The sequence below is a fragment of the Polyodon spathula genome, chromosome 3 (assembly GCF_017654505.1).
Source record: "Polyodon spathula isolate WHYD16114869_AA chromosome 3, ASM1765450v1, whole genome shotgun sequence".
Lineage (NCBI taxonomy): Eukaryota > Metazoa > Chordata > Actinopteri > Acipenseriformes > Polyodontidae > Polyodon > Polyodon spathula.
This window is the reverse complement of record NC_054536.1, coordinates 606,162-620,473: the sequence shown is the minus strand read 5'-3', so window position 1 is coordinate 620,473 and position 14,312 is coordinate 606,162. Positions and strand designations below refer to the sequence as shown.

Genomic DNA, 14,312 nt, shown 5'->3' with positions numbered 1-14,312 from the left:
ATACAAACCACTGTCATGTACACTGAAAATACAAACCACTGCCACGTACACTGAATATACAAACCACTGCCACGTACACTGAAAACTTTTCTTGACGTGAAAACAAAGAACAGGATTCCGATGCCATTTTTATACAGTAATACAATGGATTCAACCAGAACTCATAAAACACAGCAAGACAGCAGCACAGCACCCATTCACCTTCTTCCTTGTCCACGGAGCTTTTTAAATCTGGAATCAAACATACGATTGAAACAAAAACAACAAAAAATGTGTTGTAGTGTAATGCCATAGGAAGCAGTTTTGCTCACTACAGTACTTGAATAATTCCATTTGGGGATTCAGTACGGTAGTGCCCAGAATGACCTTCTCTTCAAGTTACTAGTGCTTGCTCTGTGCAGTATTCATCTTTTAAGTGAATCTTTCTATCCCTCTACCTAAAAACAAATCTTTCTACAAGTCCATTGCATTGAAATACTTTCCTCTGAGGTGTAGCAGTCATTCAGGGACAACTTGATTTATTGGAACACTTTGTCACAAGTGACCCTAAAACCCGTCTTCCCTTGTATAAGGTGTGACCATCTTTTCTGAGTGAAAGGTGTATGCGGTAGAGATGGATGGCTCTTTGATAGAAACAGCTTAATTTCTTTGAAGTCTTCCCACTGATGAGAATGTAAAGATGGGAGCCCAGCTAACAAGATTTAAGTTTATTGCAGGTATCAGGCTTTTAAAAGACTGTCACGCACGTTTGTGGTGGCTTTGACAGATTCACTGAGAGCAGAAACTGACCCAAGACGGTGACAGCTACTGCAAGCAGGCTGATTGTTGGGATACAAACTGAACATTTGTGAAACTGCATGTGTGTTAAAATGTTGTAATAATTATACTGTGTTTTAAAGAATATAAAGCCAGCAGAAATACTAACCAAATTATTAAAACACACTGTTAAGAAAATATGCTATATTATACTCTGCATTAGTCTATGAGAATATTGTAGAATTCTACAGTCCTGTTTATTCCAGTATAACAGTAGACAGTATTATTATATAAATCATTGTAAGTCTGAGTAAAGAAGGAGCTGGGTTGGGGTCGCGCTGAACAGAAATACCTGTGAAATGAGCTAAACTCTTTAACTGAGAGCTACCGGGGCCAACAGGCGTATAGCCTTGAGAGAAAAGGCAGAAGCAAGCATTTCATTAATTAAATTAGAAAAGTTGTCTACAATAGAAGTAGGCCAGACATGGCGAAGACAGGAAAAATGAATTCTGGCACCCAGAAGTGGGATTTGCTGGCCAAGCTGTCCTCAGTTCAAGGTTTTTGTTCTGTATAAACCTTTCAATTAACTAACGAGAAGTACAAGAAAAACAAAGCTAATGGTCATTGCCTCATTATGTTATAAAATGAATGAGAGTTTGGTAGCTTCTTGAAATCGAGATGTGGACCTCTTATCTGTAGAGATACCGGTCTGAGCCTCTCCTGAATCCGGCTAAAACATGACTTCATGCGATGAATTGGAAAAGCGCTTACAGTGGAGTTTCATATTAATAAAAAAAAAACAACTGGCCTTGGCAAGTAAACAGGGTGTGTGAACCCTGCTTGCACAGGGGATTTTATATTCATTAAAGCACTGGCCTTGGCAAGTAAACAGGGTGTGTGAACCCTGCTTGCACAGGGGATTTTTAGAGTCAGAGAGAGAGGTCAAACTTAGTTTAATAATTAAATCCAATATTAGACTGCTACATTTCAACTGTTTTCTATAGCCTGGATTTAAATGAAAATAACTGGGTCAGTAATTATAGGTTCAGAAGTTTGTCAAGAACTCTCTAAACAACCCTTATCCAATATTAATTTGTTAACACACATCTATTATTATTATTATTATTTATTATTATTATTATTATTATTATTATTATTATTAATTTCTTAGCAGACAACCTTACCCAGGGTGACTTACAGTTGTATACAAAAAATACATATCAAGAATTACAGTACAATTAAGAGCAAGATACACCATGCAATGACTTGAGTCCTAATAAGAGCAAATACAAAACACAGTACAGTTTGATATCAGGGCAGTTCAAGAGCAGATCTGTGGATCTATACATGAAGCTGAAAAGAATGTTTCTGATATATTTTTAAACCCAGGTTGGAATAATTAAACAGAGTAGGTGTTCTATGTTTAAAAACATCCCTCTAATATATATATCTATATATATATCTATATATATATATATATACACCCCCCCCACACACACACACATATACCTGTATATATAGGGAGGGGTGGAACATGAGGAACATGAGATGATGTCCAATCAATTTTAGAAAAGGAGTCACCGGTACTTTTTAGATATATTGTTCACTTACAAATAGGAGCTGTCAAAACAGAGTAAATGTTTTGATTCAATTAAGACTTCTGACATATTAAATGGAGCAATTGTTCTATAAAAGCTGTAGTAAGACTTCAGTCAAGCATCACTCGACTTGCTAACTACAGTTTGCATGATCCATGCTCTCAAGAGCTCTGGCTGCTGTTTGGTCGTATTCACAAGTCTGCCTTTCAAGACAGCTTTTGTTTTTACGTTGTATTCTACAACTACACTTCCATATAGTGGAAGGTAAGAACAATTTTGAATTTACATCTCATTTGTCTTGATGCATTGCTATAAGGTATAGGAATTATATTTTATCTTTGGAGAGTGATATATTGGATGTTTAGGATTTATCGGTGGGCATCTTCGCTTTTGCATGGCTAGCCTAAGGGCTAAGCATATGATAACCATGCTTGTATTGCTGTATTGAAGTATTATTGCTGTTAAACCTGTAAAGGCCCTGGAAACGCCCAGACTGCCTATTAGCAGGCATGGACCGAAGTGGCCTGCAACCACTCGATCCATTATTAAGCATTTAACAAAACAAAGGAGTGCTAACACTGCTCTGAGTCAAGTCAATTCAAGCTTTGTCATGTACTGGAATTGTGCACTGAAATACTGGAGGCCAGAGCGTCTGTGTTTAGATGAAGGTAATCGCGTGCATGCTTGTAAAACCACATTCCAGCAGGATAGTCACGTAACTGTTGTCGTTTCACACACTTTGCGAACATTTGTCTCCTGGACACATTTAATTACAAAAATGAAAATAACATGCATCGATTCTGTAGAACAATGTATTTAAAGGGGATACAGCATGAAAACGCACACAGTACTGTAGATATTCCATGAATGAGGAGGACTCAGTGGGTTAATCTATTCTATTCCCATCCTAACCACAGTCCACTCTATCACCATTCATACAGCATTCCAGTGGAAGTCAGGCTCATGTTGTTCTACAGTATGTGGGGTTTTATGTATTCATATAGTTTAGTTCACAGTCTGAAACATGCAGTTCTGTCAAGTCTGTGAAAGTTGCAATCCAGCACTTTTAAACACCTGGTGTAATCATACAGAAGATCAGCAAGCACTAAGAGTTAGAAGCTACTGACTGCACTGCCCTTTTCAAAACTACACTGCATGTCAAGATAAGATACCAGATTAGACCACTAATTACAACTGCAAACACTTTAATCTCTGAACTAATCCATGTCCATTAGCACTTTGTTCACGTCACAGAGACCAGTATGAATGTGTACAGAGCATGCAGAGCTACATGCAGATGGCACACCACGATTGTTAGTTGGGTCTGGAGGACAAACAGCTACAATAGATAGATTCATGCCTCAAATAGACACATTCACGGCTTGAAAGGCAATCAAAGTTAAACTGTCAATACGTTACCAGGGCGGAGGGTGGGTGCTCACCACAAGACAGTGTCTTACCACAATGCAAAAGAGCCGCTGCAATGGACTGGGACTGCCAATAAAACGACTGCACCACTGGAGGTGCTGAGAAAGGCTTCCAGTGGAAACGTTTCTCAAAGCTTTTTAATAGGTTTCTTTTACTGTTACTACACAAGCTACCATTGAGTATTTCAACGATCAACTATGCTCCAGTCAAAAAAGACATTATCACACAACTATCACAGACGGTGCAGTATTCAGCTCACACCCCAGTGCATTCTGGTAAGTGGAGTTCTGCTGTGAGTTCCTCTTGCTGAGACAGGTCACCTTGTAACCCTATGATTAACTCAATATGACTCATATTTGTAAAGGGGGTGGGTTATGAATACCAAGCTGGTGATACAGGGTCCGGAGGTTTGTGCTATGGGCTGTGTCCGAGAGGAGGGTGTACAGGGTGTATTAGATAACCATTAGCATGAAGGGGCTGATACATTCTACTGACTAACGTCATTATTATAGCTGCTGCTACATCACATCACATTACTCAATCACGCTGCCTATTAACTAAATCCTGCTGGAGAGTTACAGTATATACCCTTTTCACACTAACAGAATAATGTGCATCTTCACGTGCTGAAGGGAATGCCAGTCACGTGGCTTCCAGTTCATCATTCATTCTGTTAGGTGGTGTGGATTATTATTCAGCCTCATGCTTCCAGCTCATCATTCATTCTGTTAGGTGGTGTGGATTATTATTCAGCCTCATGCTTCCAGCTCATCATTCATTCTGTTAGGTGGTGATAGATTATTACTGAGCCTCATGCTTCCAGCTCATCATTCATTCTGTTAGGTGGTGTGGATTATTATTGAGCCTCATGCTTCCAGCTCATCATTCATTCTGTTAGGTGGTGATAGATTATTATTCAGCCTCATGCTTCCAGCTCATCATTCATTCTGTTAGGTGGTGATAGATTATTACTGAGCCTCATGCTTCCAGCTCATCATTCATTCTGTTAGGTGGTGATAGATTATTATTGAGCCTCATGCTTCCAGCTCATCATTCATTCTGTTAGGTGGTGATAGATTATTACTGAGCCTCATGCTTCCAGCTCATCATTCATTCTGTTAGGTGGTGATAGATTATTACTGAGCCTCATGCTTCCAGCTCATCATTCATTCTGTTAGGTGGTGATAGATTATTACTGAGCCTCATGCTTCCAGCTCATCATTCATTCTGTTAGGTGGTGATAGATTATTACTGAGCCTCATGCTTCCAGCTCATCATTCATTCTGTTAGGTGGTGTGGATTATTATTGAGCCTCATGCTTCCAGCTCATCATTCATTCTGTTAGGTGGTGTGGATTATTACTGAGCCTCATGCTTCCAGCTCATCATTCATTCTGTTAGGTGGTGATAGATTATTACTGAGCCTCATGCTTCCAGCTCATCATTCATTCTGTTAGGTGGTGATAGATTATTACTGAGCCTCATGCTTCCAGCTCATCATTCATTCTGTTAGGTGGTGTGGATTATTATTGAGCCTCATGCTTCCAGCTCATCATTCATTCTGTTAGGTGGTGATAGATTATTACTGAGCCTCATGCTTCCAGCTCATCATTCATTCTGTTAGGTGGTGATAGATTATTACTGAGCCTCATGCTTCCAGCTCATCATTCATTCTGTTAGGTGGTGATAGATTATTACTGAGCCTCATGCTTCCAGCTCATCATTCATTCTGTTAGGTGGTGATAGATTATTACTGAGCCTCATGCTTCCAGCTCATCATTCATTCTGTTAGGTGGTGTGGATTATTACTGAGCCTCATGCTTCCAGCTCATCATTCATTCTGTTAGGTGGTGTGGATTATTACTGAGCCTCATGCTTCCAGCTCATCATTCATTCTGTTAGGTGGTGTGGATTATTACTGAGCCTCATGCTTCCAGCTCATCATTCATTCTGTTAGGTGGTGTGGATTATTACTGAGCCTCATGCTTCCAGCTCATCATTCATTCTGTTAGGTGGTGTGGATTATTACTGAGCCTCATGCTTCCAGCTCATCATTCATTCTGTTAGGTGGTGTAGATTATTACTGAGCCTCATGCTTCCAGCTCATCATTCATTCTGTTAGGTGGTGATAGATTATTACTGAGCCTCATGCTTCCAGCTCATCATTCATTCTGTTAGGTGGTGTGGATTATTACTGAGCCTCATGCTTCCAGCTCATCATTCATTCTGTTAGGTGGTGTGGATTATTACTGAGCCTCATGCTTCCAGCTCATCATTCATTCTGTTAGGTGGTGTGGATTATTATTGAGCCTCATGCTTCCAGCTCATCATTCATTCTGTTAGGTGGTGATAGATTATTACTGAGCCTCATGCTTCCAGCTCATCATTCATTCTGTTAGGTGGTGTGGATTATTACTGAGCCTCATGCTTCCAGCTCATCATTCATTCTGTTAGGTGGTGTGGATTATTACTGAGCCTCATGCTTCCAGCTCATCATTCATTCTGTTAGGTGGTGTGGATTATTACTGAGCCTCATGCTTCCAGCTCATCATTCATTCTGTTAGGTGGTGTGGATTATTACTGAGCCTCATGCTTCCAGCTCATCATTCATTCTGTTAGGTGGTGTGGATTATTACTGAGCCTCATGCTTCCAGCTCATCATTCATTCTGTTAGGTGGTGTGGATTATTACTGAGCCTCATGCTTCCAGCTCATCATTCATTCTGTTAGGTGGTGATAGATTATTACTGAGCCTCATGCTTCCAGCTCATCATTCATTCTGTTAGGTGGTGTGGATTATTATTCAGCCTCATGCTTCCAGCTCATCATTCATTCTGTTAGGTGGTGTGGATTATTACTGAGCCTCATGCTTCCAGCTCATCATTCATTCTGTTAGGTGGTGTGGATTATTATTCAGCCTCATGCTTCCAGCTCATCATTCATTCTGTTAGGTGGTGATAGATTATTACTGAGCCTCATGCTTCCAGCTCATCATTCATTCTGTTAGGTGGTGTGGATTATTACTGAGCCTCATGCTTCCAGCTCATCATTCATTCTGTTAGGTGGTGTGGATTATTACTGAGCCTCATGCTTCCAGCTCATCATTCATTCTGTTAGGTGGTGTGGATTATTACTGAGCCTCATGCTTCCAGCTCATCATTCATTCTGTTAGGTGGTGTGGATTATTACTGAGCCTCATGCTTCCAGCTCATCATTCATTCTGTTAGGTGGTGTGGATTATTACTGAGCCTCATGCTTCCAGCTCATCATTCATTCTGTTAGGTGGTGATAGATTATTACTGAGCCTCATGCTTCCAGCTCATCATTCATTCTGTTAGGTGGTGTGGATTATTACTGAGCCTCATGCTTCCAGCTCATCATTCATTCTGTTAGGTGGTGTGGATTATTATTGAGCCTCATGCTTCCAGCTCATCATTCATTCTGTTAGGTGGTGATAGATTATTACTGAGCCTCATGCTTCCAGCTCATCATTCATTCTGTTAGGTGGTGTGGATTATTACTGAGCCTCATGCTTCCAGCTCATCATTCATTCTGTTAGGTGGTGATAGATTATTACTGAGCCTCATGCTTCCAGCTCATCATTCATTCTGTTAGGTGGTGATAGATTATTACTGAGCCTCATGCTTCCAGCTCATCATTCATTCTGTTAGGTGGTGATAGATTATTATTCAGCCTCATGCTTCCAGCTCATCATTCATTCTGTTAGGTGGTGATAGATTATAACTGAGCCTCATGCTTCCAGCTCATCATTCATTCTGTTAGGTGGTGTGGATTATTATTCAGCCTCATGCTTCCAGCTCATCATTCATTCTGTTAGGTGGTGATAGATTATTACTGAGCCTCATGCTTCCAGCTCATCATTCATTCTGTTAGGTGGTGATAGATTATTATTCAGCCTCATGCTTCCAGCTCATCATTCATTCTGTTAGGTGGTGATAGATTATTATTCAGCCTCATGCTTCCAGTTCATCATTCATTCTGTTAGGTGGTGTGGATTATTACTGAGCCTCATGCTTCCAGTTCATCATTCATTCTGTTAGGTGGTGTGGATAATAATGTCCAGCCTCTTGGTAACATTGAGCAGGTTCTTCTCAGTAATAATTTAGTATGTGTATTGGTACCTCCAGATTGTCTTTGACTTCTTCATTTTGATCTGTGTATTGAGTAACTACGGTGGCTCATTTAGAACATGAAAACAAAAATAGACAAAAAATAATAATTCTAGACCCTGACACCATTTATCTCTATTTATTTTTATAACTGTTTCTCCACTGATTTCATTGAGCCCCAGTAAATAGCTGTACTATTCCAGATTTAGATCTCATTTAGCTCCAGTAAAGCTGTACTATTCCAGATTCTGCTCTCATTGAGCCCCGGTAAACAGCTGTACTCTTCCAGATTATTTCTGCTTTGTTACACTGGGTGTCCTGTAGGTCTGGCATTGTTAATACTGGCTGTCTCTATTTCTTTCATGAGTCTAAAAGCAAAGAGGAACAGAATCAGATCATGTGATGTGATGTGTAGTGCAGGTAGTCAGGGTGTGGCCACCAGTTTAAACAGAGAACATTGTTATCAGCAAAATATATGTATAACAACAGGGAGTGCGTCATAAACAAACTCTATAATATCAATCTCAATTGATCCTGTCAAGGACACCTGTCTTATAGGAGACCAAGTGAACCAACAGGGAGACCCCCGTCTATAATATCAATCTCAATGAAGATCTAGCACCGAGCCCTGTTACTAAGAGAAGCTGCCATGGCCCCAGACTATCCTAATCCCACTCCCACACACAGACACACCAAACCCCAGCTCCATATCCTGGCTTTTGGGTTCTGCCAGTGCGGGGGTCGAAAGCGGCGCAGTTTTCAGGTTCTGCCAGTGCGGGGGTCGAAGGCGGCGCAGTTTTCAGGTTCTGCCAGTGCGGGGGTCGAAGGCGGCGCAGTTTTCAGGTTCTGCCAGTGCGGGGGTCGAAAGCGGCGCAGTTTTCAGGTTCTGCCAGTGCGGGGGTCGAAAGCGGCGCAGTTTTCAGGTTCTGCCAGTGCGGGGGTCGAAAGCGGCGCAGTTTTCAGGTTCTGCCCGTGCGGGGGTCGAAGGCGGCGCAGTTTTCAGGTTCTGCCAGTGCGGGGGTCGAAAGCGGCGCAGTTTTCAGGTTCTGCCAGTGCGGGGGTCGAAAGCGGCGCAGTTTTCAGGTTCTGCCAGTGCGGGGGTCGAAAGCGGCGCAGTTTTCAGGTTCTGCCAGTGCGGGGGTCGAAAGCGGCGCAGTTTTCAGGTTCTGCCGGTGCGGGGGTCGAAAGCGGCGCAGTTTTCAGGTTCTGCCAGTGCGGGGGTCGAAAGCGGCGCAGTTTTCAGGTTCTGCCGGTGCGGGGGTCGAAAGCGGCGCAGTTTTCAGGTTCTGCCAGTGCGGGGGTTGAAAGCGGCGCAGTTTTCAGGTTCTGCCAGTGCGGGGGTTGAAAGCGGCGCAGTTTTCAGGTTCTGCCAGTGCGGGGGTTGAAAGCGGCGCAGTTTTCAGGTTCTGCCAGTGCGGGGGTCGAAAGCGGCGCAGTTTTCAGGTTCTGCCAGTGCGGGGGTCGAAAGCGGCGCAGTTTTCAGGTTCTGCCCGTGCGGGGGTCGAAGGCGGCGCAGTTTTCAGGTTCTGTAGTGCGGGGGTCGAAAGCGGCGCAGTTTTCAGGTTCTGCCAGTGCGGGGGTCGAAAGCGGCGCAGTTTTCAGGTTCTGCCAGTGCGGGGGTCGAAAGCGGCGCAGTTTTCAGGTTCTGCCAGTGCGGGGGTCGAAAACGGCGCAGTTTTCAGGTTCTGCCAGTGCTGGGGTCGAAAACGGCGCAGTTTTCAGGTTCTGCCGGTGCATTGGGGTCGAAAGCGGCGCAGTTTTCAGGTTCTGCGGGTGCGGGGGTCGAAAGCGGCGAGTTTTCAGGTTCTGCCGGTGCTGGGGTTGAAAGCGGCGCAGTTTTCAGGTTCTGCCAGTGCTGGGGTTGAAAGCGGCGCAGTTTTCAGGTTCTGCCAGTGCGGGGGTTGAAAGCGGCGCAGTTTTCAGGTTCTGCCAGTGCGGGGGTTGAAAGCGGCGCAGTTTTCAGGTTCTGCCAGTGCGGGGGTTGAAGGCGGTGCAGTTTTCAGGTTCTGCCAGTGCGGGTGTTGAAGGCGGTGCAGTTTTCAGGTTCTGCCAGTGCGAATGCAGTACCAGTGTTCTGGTAGAGGAATCTGAAAACAAGGCGACTCTACAGTGGGATCAGGAGGTTTTTTCTTTGTTGATTTGCATAATATTTGTATTCAAATTTGAACTCATATCAGTACTGTAGTGCCATTAAAAATACAGAGCCTCAGAGTGCAACATGATAAGAGAATCATTGCTCACACGATTGCTCCCAACCAACTTCAACCTTACAGGCGCAAGCTGGCATTCCAGCTTCCTGCTCTGCTCAGTAAACCCTGCTTCTGTTACCACTGCATTACGCTTCACAGGCCAGGAAGATCGCTCCCGCTCCCCGGGTGCCTTGACGACAGTTGCGATGATTGTGGAGGTAAATAACATGACTGGAGAATGACAACGTACTGGTCTGTTTGATTACACTCACGCTGAGGTTTGATTTGAATCTTTACCTCCACAGAGTGCCCATATGGAAGTGTTTGCTGATTCAGATACATGAGTTGGGGCCAGCACCTGGCTAATGATCCATTAAAACAGATTCTGGACTGTATAATACAATGCGAAGTGCAGACGAGCATTCTTGTAGATTCGAATCAACACCAGTGGTTGCAGGAGGTTGAATAATTCTCTAGAGCAAGTTTACTATAGTGGTTTATTGGAGATGATGTCAGCGTGTGACAGTGTAGTGTAAGGGTTAGAAATGCAGGATCAGTGGTTTATTGGGGATGATGTCAGCGTGTGACAGTGTAGTGTAAGGGTTAGCAATGCAGGATCAGTGGTTTATTGGAGATGATGTCAGCGTGTGACAGTGTAGTGTAAGGGATTGCAATGCAGGATCAGTGGTTTATTGGAGATGATTTCAGCGTGTGACAGTGTAGTGTAAGGGATTGCAATGCAGGATCAGTGGTTTATTGGAGATGATGTCAGCGTGTGACAGTGTAGTGTAAGGGTTAGCAATGCAGGATCAGTGGTTTATTGGAGATGATGTCAGTGTGTGACAGTGTAGTGTAAGGGTTAGCAATGCAGGATCAGTGGTTTATTGGGGATGATGTCAGCGTGTGACAGTGTAGTGTAAGGGTTAGCAATGCAGGATCAGTGGTTTATTGGAGATGATGTCAGCGTGTGACAGTGTAGTGTAAGGGTTAGCAATGCAGGATCAGTGGTTTATTGGAGATGATGTCAGCGTGTGACAGTGTAGTGTAAGGGTTAGCAATGCAGGATCAGTGGTTTATTGGAGATGATGTCAGCGTGTGACAGTGTAGTGTAAGGGATTGCAATGCAGGATCAGTGGTTTATTGGAGATGATTTCAGCGTGTGACAGTGTAGTGTAAGGGTTAGCAATGCAGGATCAGTGGTTTATTGGAGATGATGTCAGCGTGTGACAGTGTAGTGTAAGGGTTGCAATGCAGGATCAGTGGTTTATTGGAGATGATGTCAGCGTGTGACAGTGTAGTGTAAGGGATTGCAATGCAGGATCAGTGGTTTATTGGAGATGATGTCAGCGTGTGACAGTGTAGTGTAAGGGATTGCAATGCAGGATCAGTGGTTTATTGGAGATGATGTCAGCGTGTGACAGTGTAGTGTAAGGGTTAGCAATGCAGGATCACTGGTTTATTGGAGATGATGTCAGCGTGTGACAGTGTAGTGTAAGGGTTAGCAATGCAGGATCAGTGGTTTATTGGAGATGATGTCAGCGTGTGACAGTGTAGTGTAAGGGTTAGCAATGCAGGATCAGTGGTTTATTGGAGATGATTTCAGCGTGTGACAGTGTAGTGTAAGGGTTAGCAATGCAGGATCAGTGGTTTATTGGAGATGATGTCAGCGTGTGACAGTGTAGTGTAAGGGTTAGCAATGCAGGATCAGTGGTTTATTGGAGATGATGTCAGCGTGTGACAGTGTAGTGTAAGGGTTAGCAATGCAGGATCAGTGGTTTATTGGAGATGATGTCAGCGTGTGACAGTGTAGTGTAAGGGTTAGCAATGCAGGATCAGTGGTTTATTGGAGATGATGTCAGCGTGTGACAGTGTAGTGTAAGGGTTAGCAATGCAGGATCAGTGGTTTATTGGGGATGATGTCAGCGTGTGACAGTGTAGTGTAAGGGTTAGCAATGCAGGATCAGTGGTTTATTGGAGATGATGTCAGCGTGTGACAGTGTAGTGTAAGGGTTAGCAATGCAGGATCAGTGGTTTATTCTTAAAGAAGTAGATCGTAACAGATGAAGTTCCTCATGCTCTGTCACTGCATCACGAGGACTGCTGACTGAATCAGACAACTCTGCGGGAGATGGGAGTCATGTGACTTAGCTTGTCTATTATGTGAGTTCCTGCTCTACTGCACGCTCGTGTGCTATAGAAAGCAGTGTCCCGGCTCCACTGCACCACTGTGCACAACCACACGGAGGCACATCACAATAAAGCCACTGCAGGGCAAAGGCCCTGTCAAATAACCAACTAGTCTTGAGCCGAGTTTTAAAAAGGTGAACAGAATAAACACCCCAGCTGCAGCTGAGCAGAGAATTCCAAAGCCCTCTGTATGAACACAGCGGCTACAGGCTCCCAGCACTCCAGGCAGTAACCCAGCGCACACAGACCTCAACAGGCAACCAGGAACACAACAGAAAATCACTAGGGTAGTAAGGTGTGGCAGATTGAGTGCTGAGTTCACTGTGCCAGCGGAGTGTAATTCATTAAGAGCCAAACTCCCCCCAAGTGCGCCAGAGAGAGGAGAGAGTTACAGGGCATGTGATTGCTATACAGCAGTCAGGGATAAGGTCCGTTTCACATCAGCAACAGGTTTAAAAACACTTTAATACTCTTTCATATGATCATATTTCCACACATAGAAGTGTGCATCCAGGCTACTGTACATAACAAATGAATACATAAAACAATCTTCCAGAAAGAGGAAACTCCCTTGGGATCAAATTCAGAACTCAAAATATTTGCCCAAGAGTCTTACTGTTTCCACAGCCCCGCCCTTAGTGTGTCTTTATACAAACTTTGTCTCACTGCTGGCAGTGCCGCTGTCACCCTCTCAAGAGTTCTACAATGTTATATTTCTATGAAATGATAATGCAGAAGGACACACACTTCTCATGTTGATGCCTTTGAAAGGCAGTAAAAACAAACAGCTGTGTATGTTTATCAGCACAAAATCAGTACACTTGCTTTGTAATTTTATACAATAATTGCTTTTCAACACGGCTCAGAACAGTGATTTATTTATGTTTTGTTAATGACTATGTGGGGTGAATTACATTATTAAAGCATCAGTGCTTTTCAAATTACTAGTCAGAAGACTCCCATCCATCCTAGTTAATTATTAACTTCTACACCCTATTTAAACATTGTTTCCAGAAACTGTCAGCCCCAACTCAGCCTCTTTGCGTCACTCCGCCCTTTCTATTTCAGAGGTCTTTAAACGTTACCACAGATCTCAACAAGCATTCTGGTGCAGCATGAACCAGTCACTGCTAAACTGAAATTTTAAAAGCAATCTGTTTACAGCACATCTTAAAACAGGGCTGTCCAAAGCAGGCCCTTCCACTAGTCCTAGTCTGTGTTCCTAACCATGTTCTAAACTGTTAAAGTCAACCTCGATCCAGACTCTGCTGTAATTAATTCTATCATTTAAACCTGGAGTGGAACACCCCTCTTTTAAAATATACAAATCTCAAAATTACGAAAAACAATTAGTACACTAGAACATAAAAACCAGCTTAAGAAAAAACAAAGCTTATGTGCCCTGGAAAACTGCTTGACACGCCCAAAACAGTAGCTACATACCTAACCCCCTTCCCTCCCCAAGACTTGAATTATACCCCTAACCCTGACCCTAACACCTCCTCAATAGCTGAAGAAATAACTCCCTTCACTGCAGGTATCTCTGTCAGACAATGAGATGCACAAAGATTCTACTGGCAAGGAAAGAAAGAGAAGCCTTACCGGGTTCGACCTGATGAAATGGTGCTGTGAGTTGAGCTGTCCTGAAGTTCCTCTCTTCTGAGCCTGTGTGTGCGTGTGAGGGTGTGGTGCAGAGCCTCTCTCTCCTCTCTCTCTCAGAGTGTGTGTTTGCACTGAGCTGGCCCCTCCTACCCTGTGTGACACACACACTCTACTCACCTGAGTGACAACTCTTCTCAAACACACCTGCTCCCGAGATAGCACTGGCACAGGCAGGCGGGGCTCTTTCACTGCTTCACTATTTATTTTTAAAAAGCCATTGTTGTTCTGTGTTGCTGCTCCTGGTTATGAGATCAATGGGAGGTATGAGTCAAACTTGTCATCTGTGTGCATGTGTGCGAGTGTAAGCATTGGTGTGTGCGTGTATGTAAGCGTGTGCGTGTAACTGCGTCTGTGTCTATGCGTG

General features: G+C 43.5%; 1 protein-coding gene across 2 annotated transcripts in view; it reads right to left on the bottom strand.

Moving 5' to 3' along the window:
* The window catches only part of LOC121309828 (villin-1-like), a 50,498-nt gene extending 36,505 nt beyond the window's left edge, over positions 1–13,993 (bottom strand). The window contains exon 1 of one of the 2 annotated variants that reach the window (XM_041242983.1): positions 13,889–13,993. The gene's annotated coding sequence lies outside the window, so the exon portion shown is untranslated. The remainder of the gene's footprint in view (positions 1–13,888) is intronic. The other variant, XM_041242974.1, reaches the window with a different exon arrangement.
* Between the last annotated feature and the right edge of the window lie 319 nt (positions 13,994–14,312).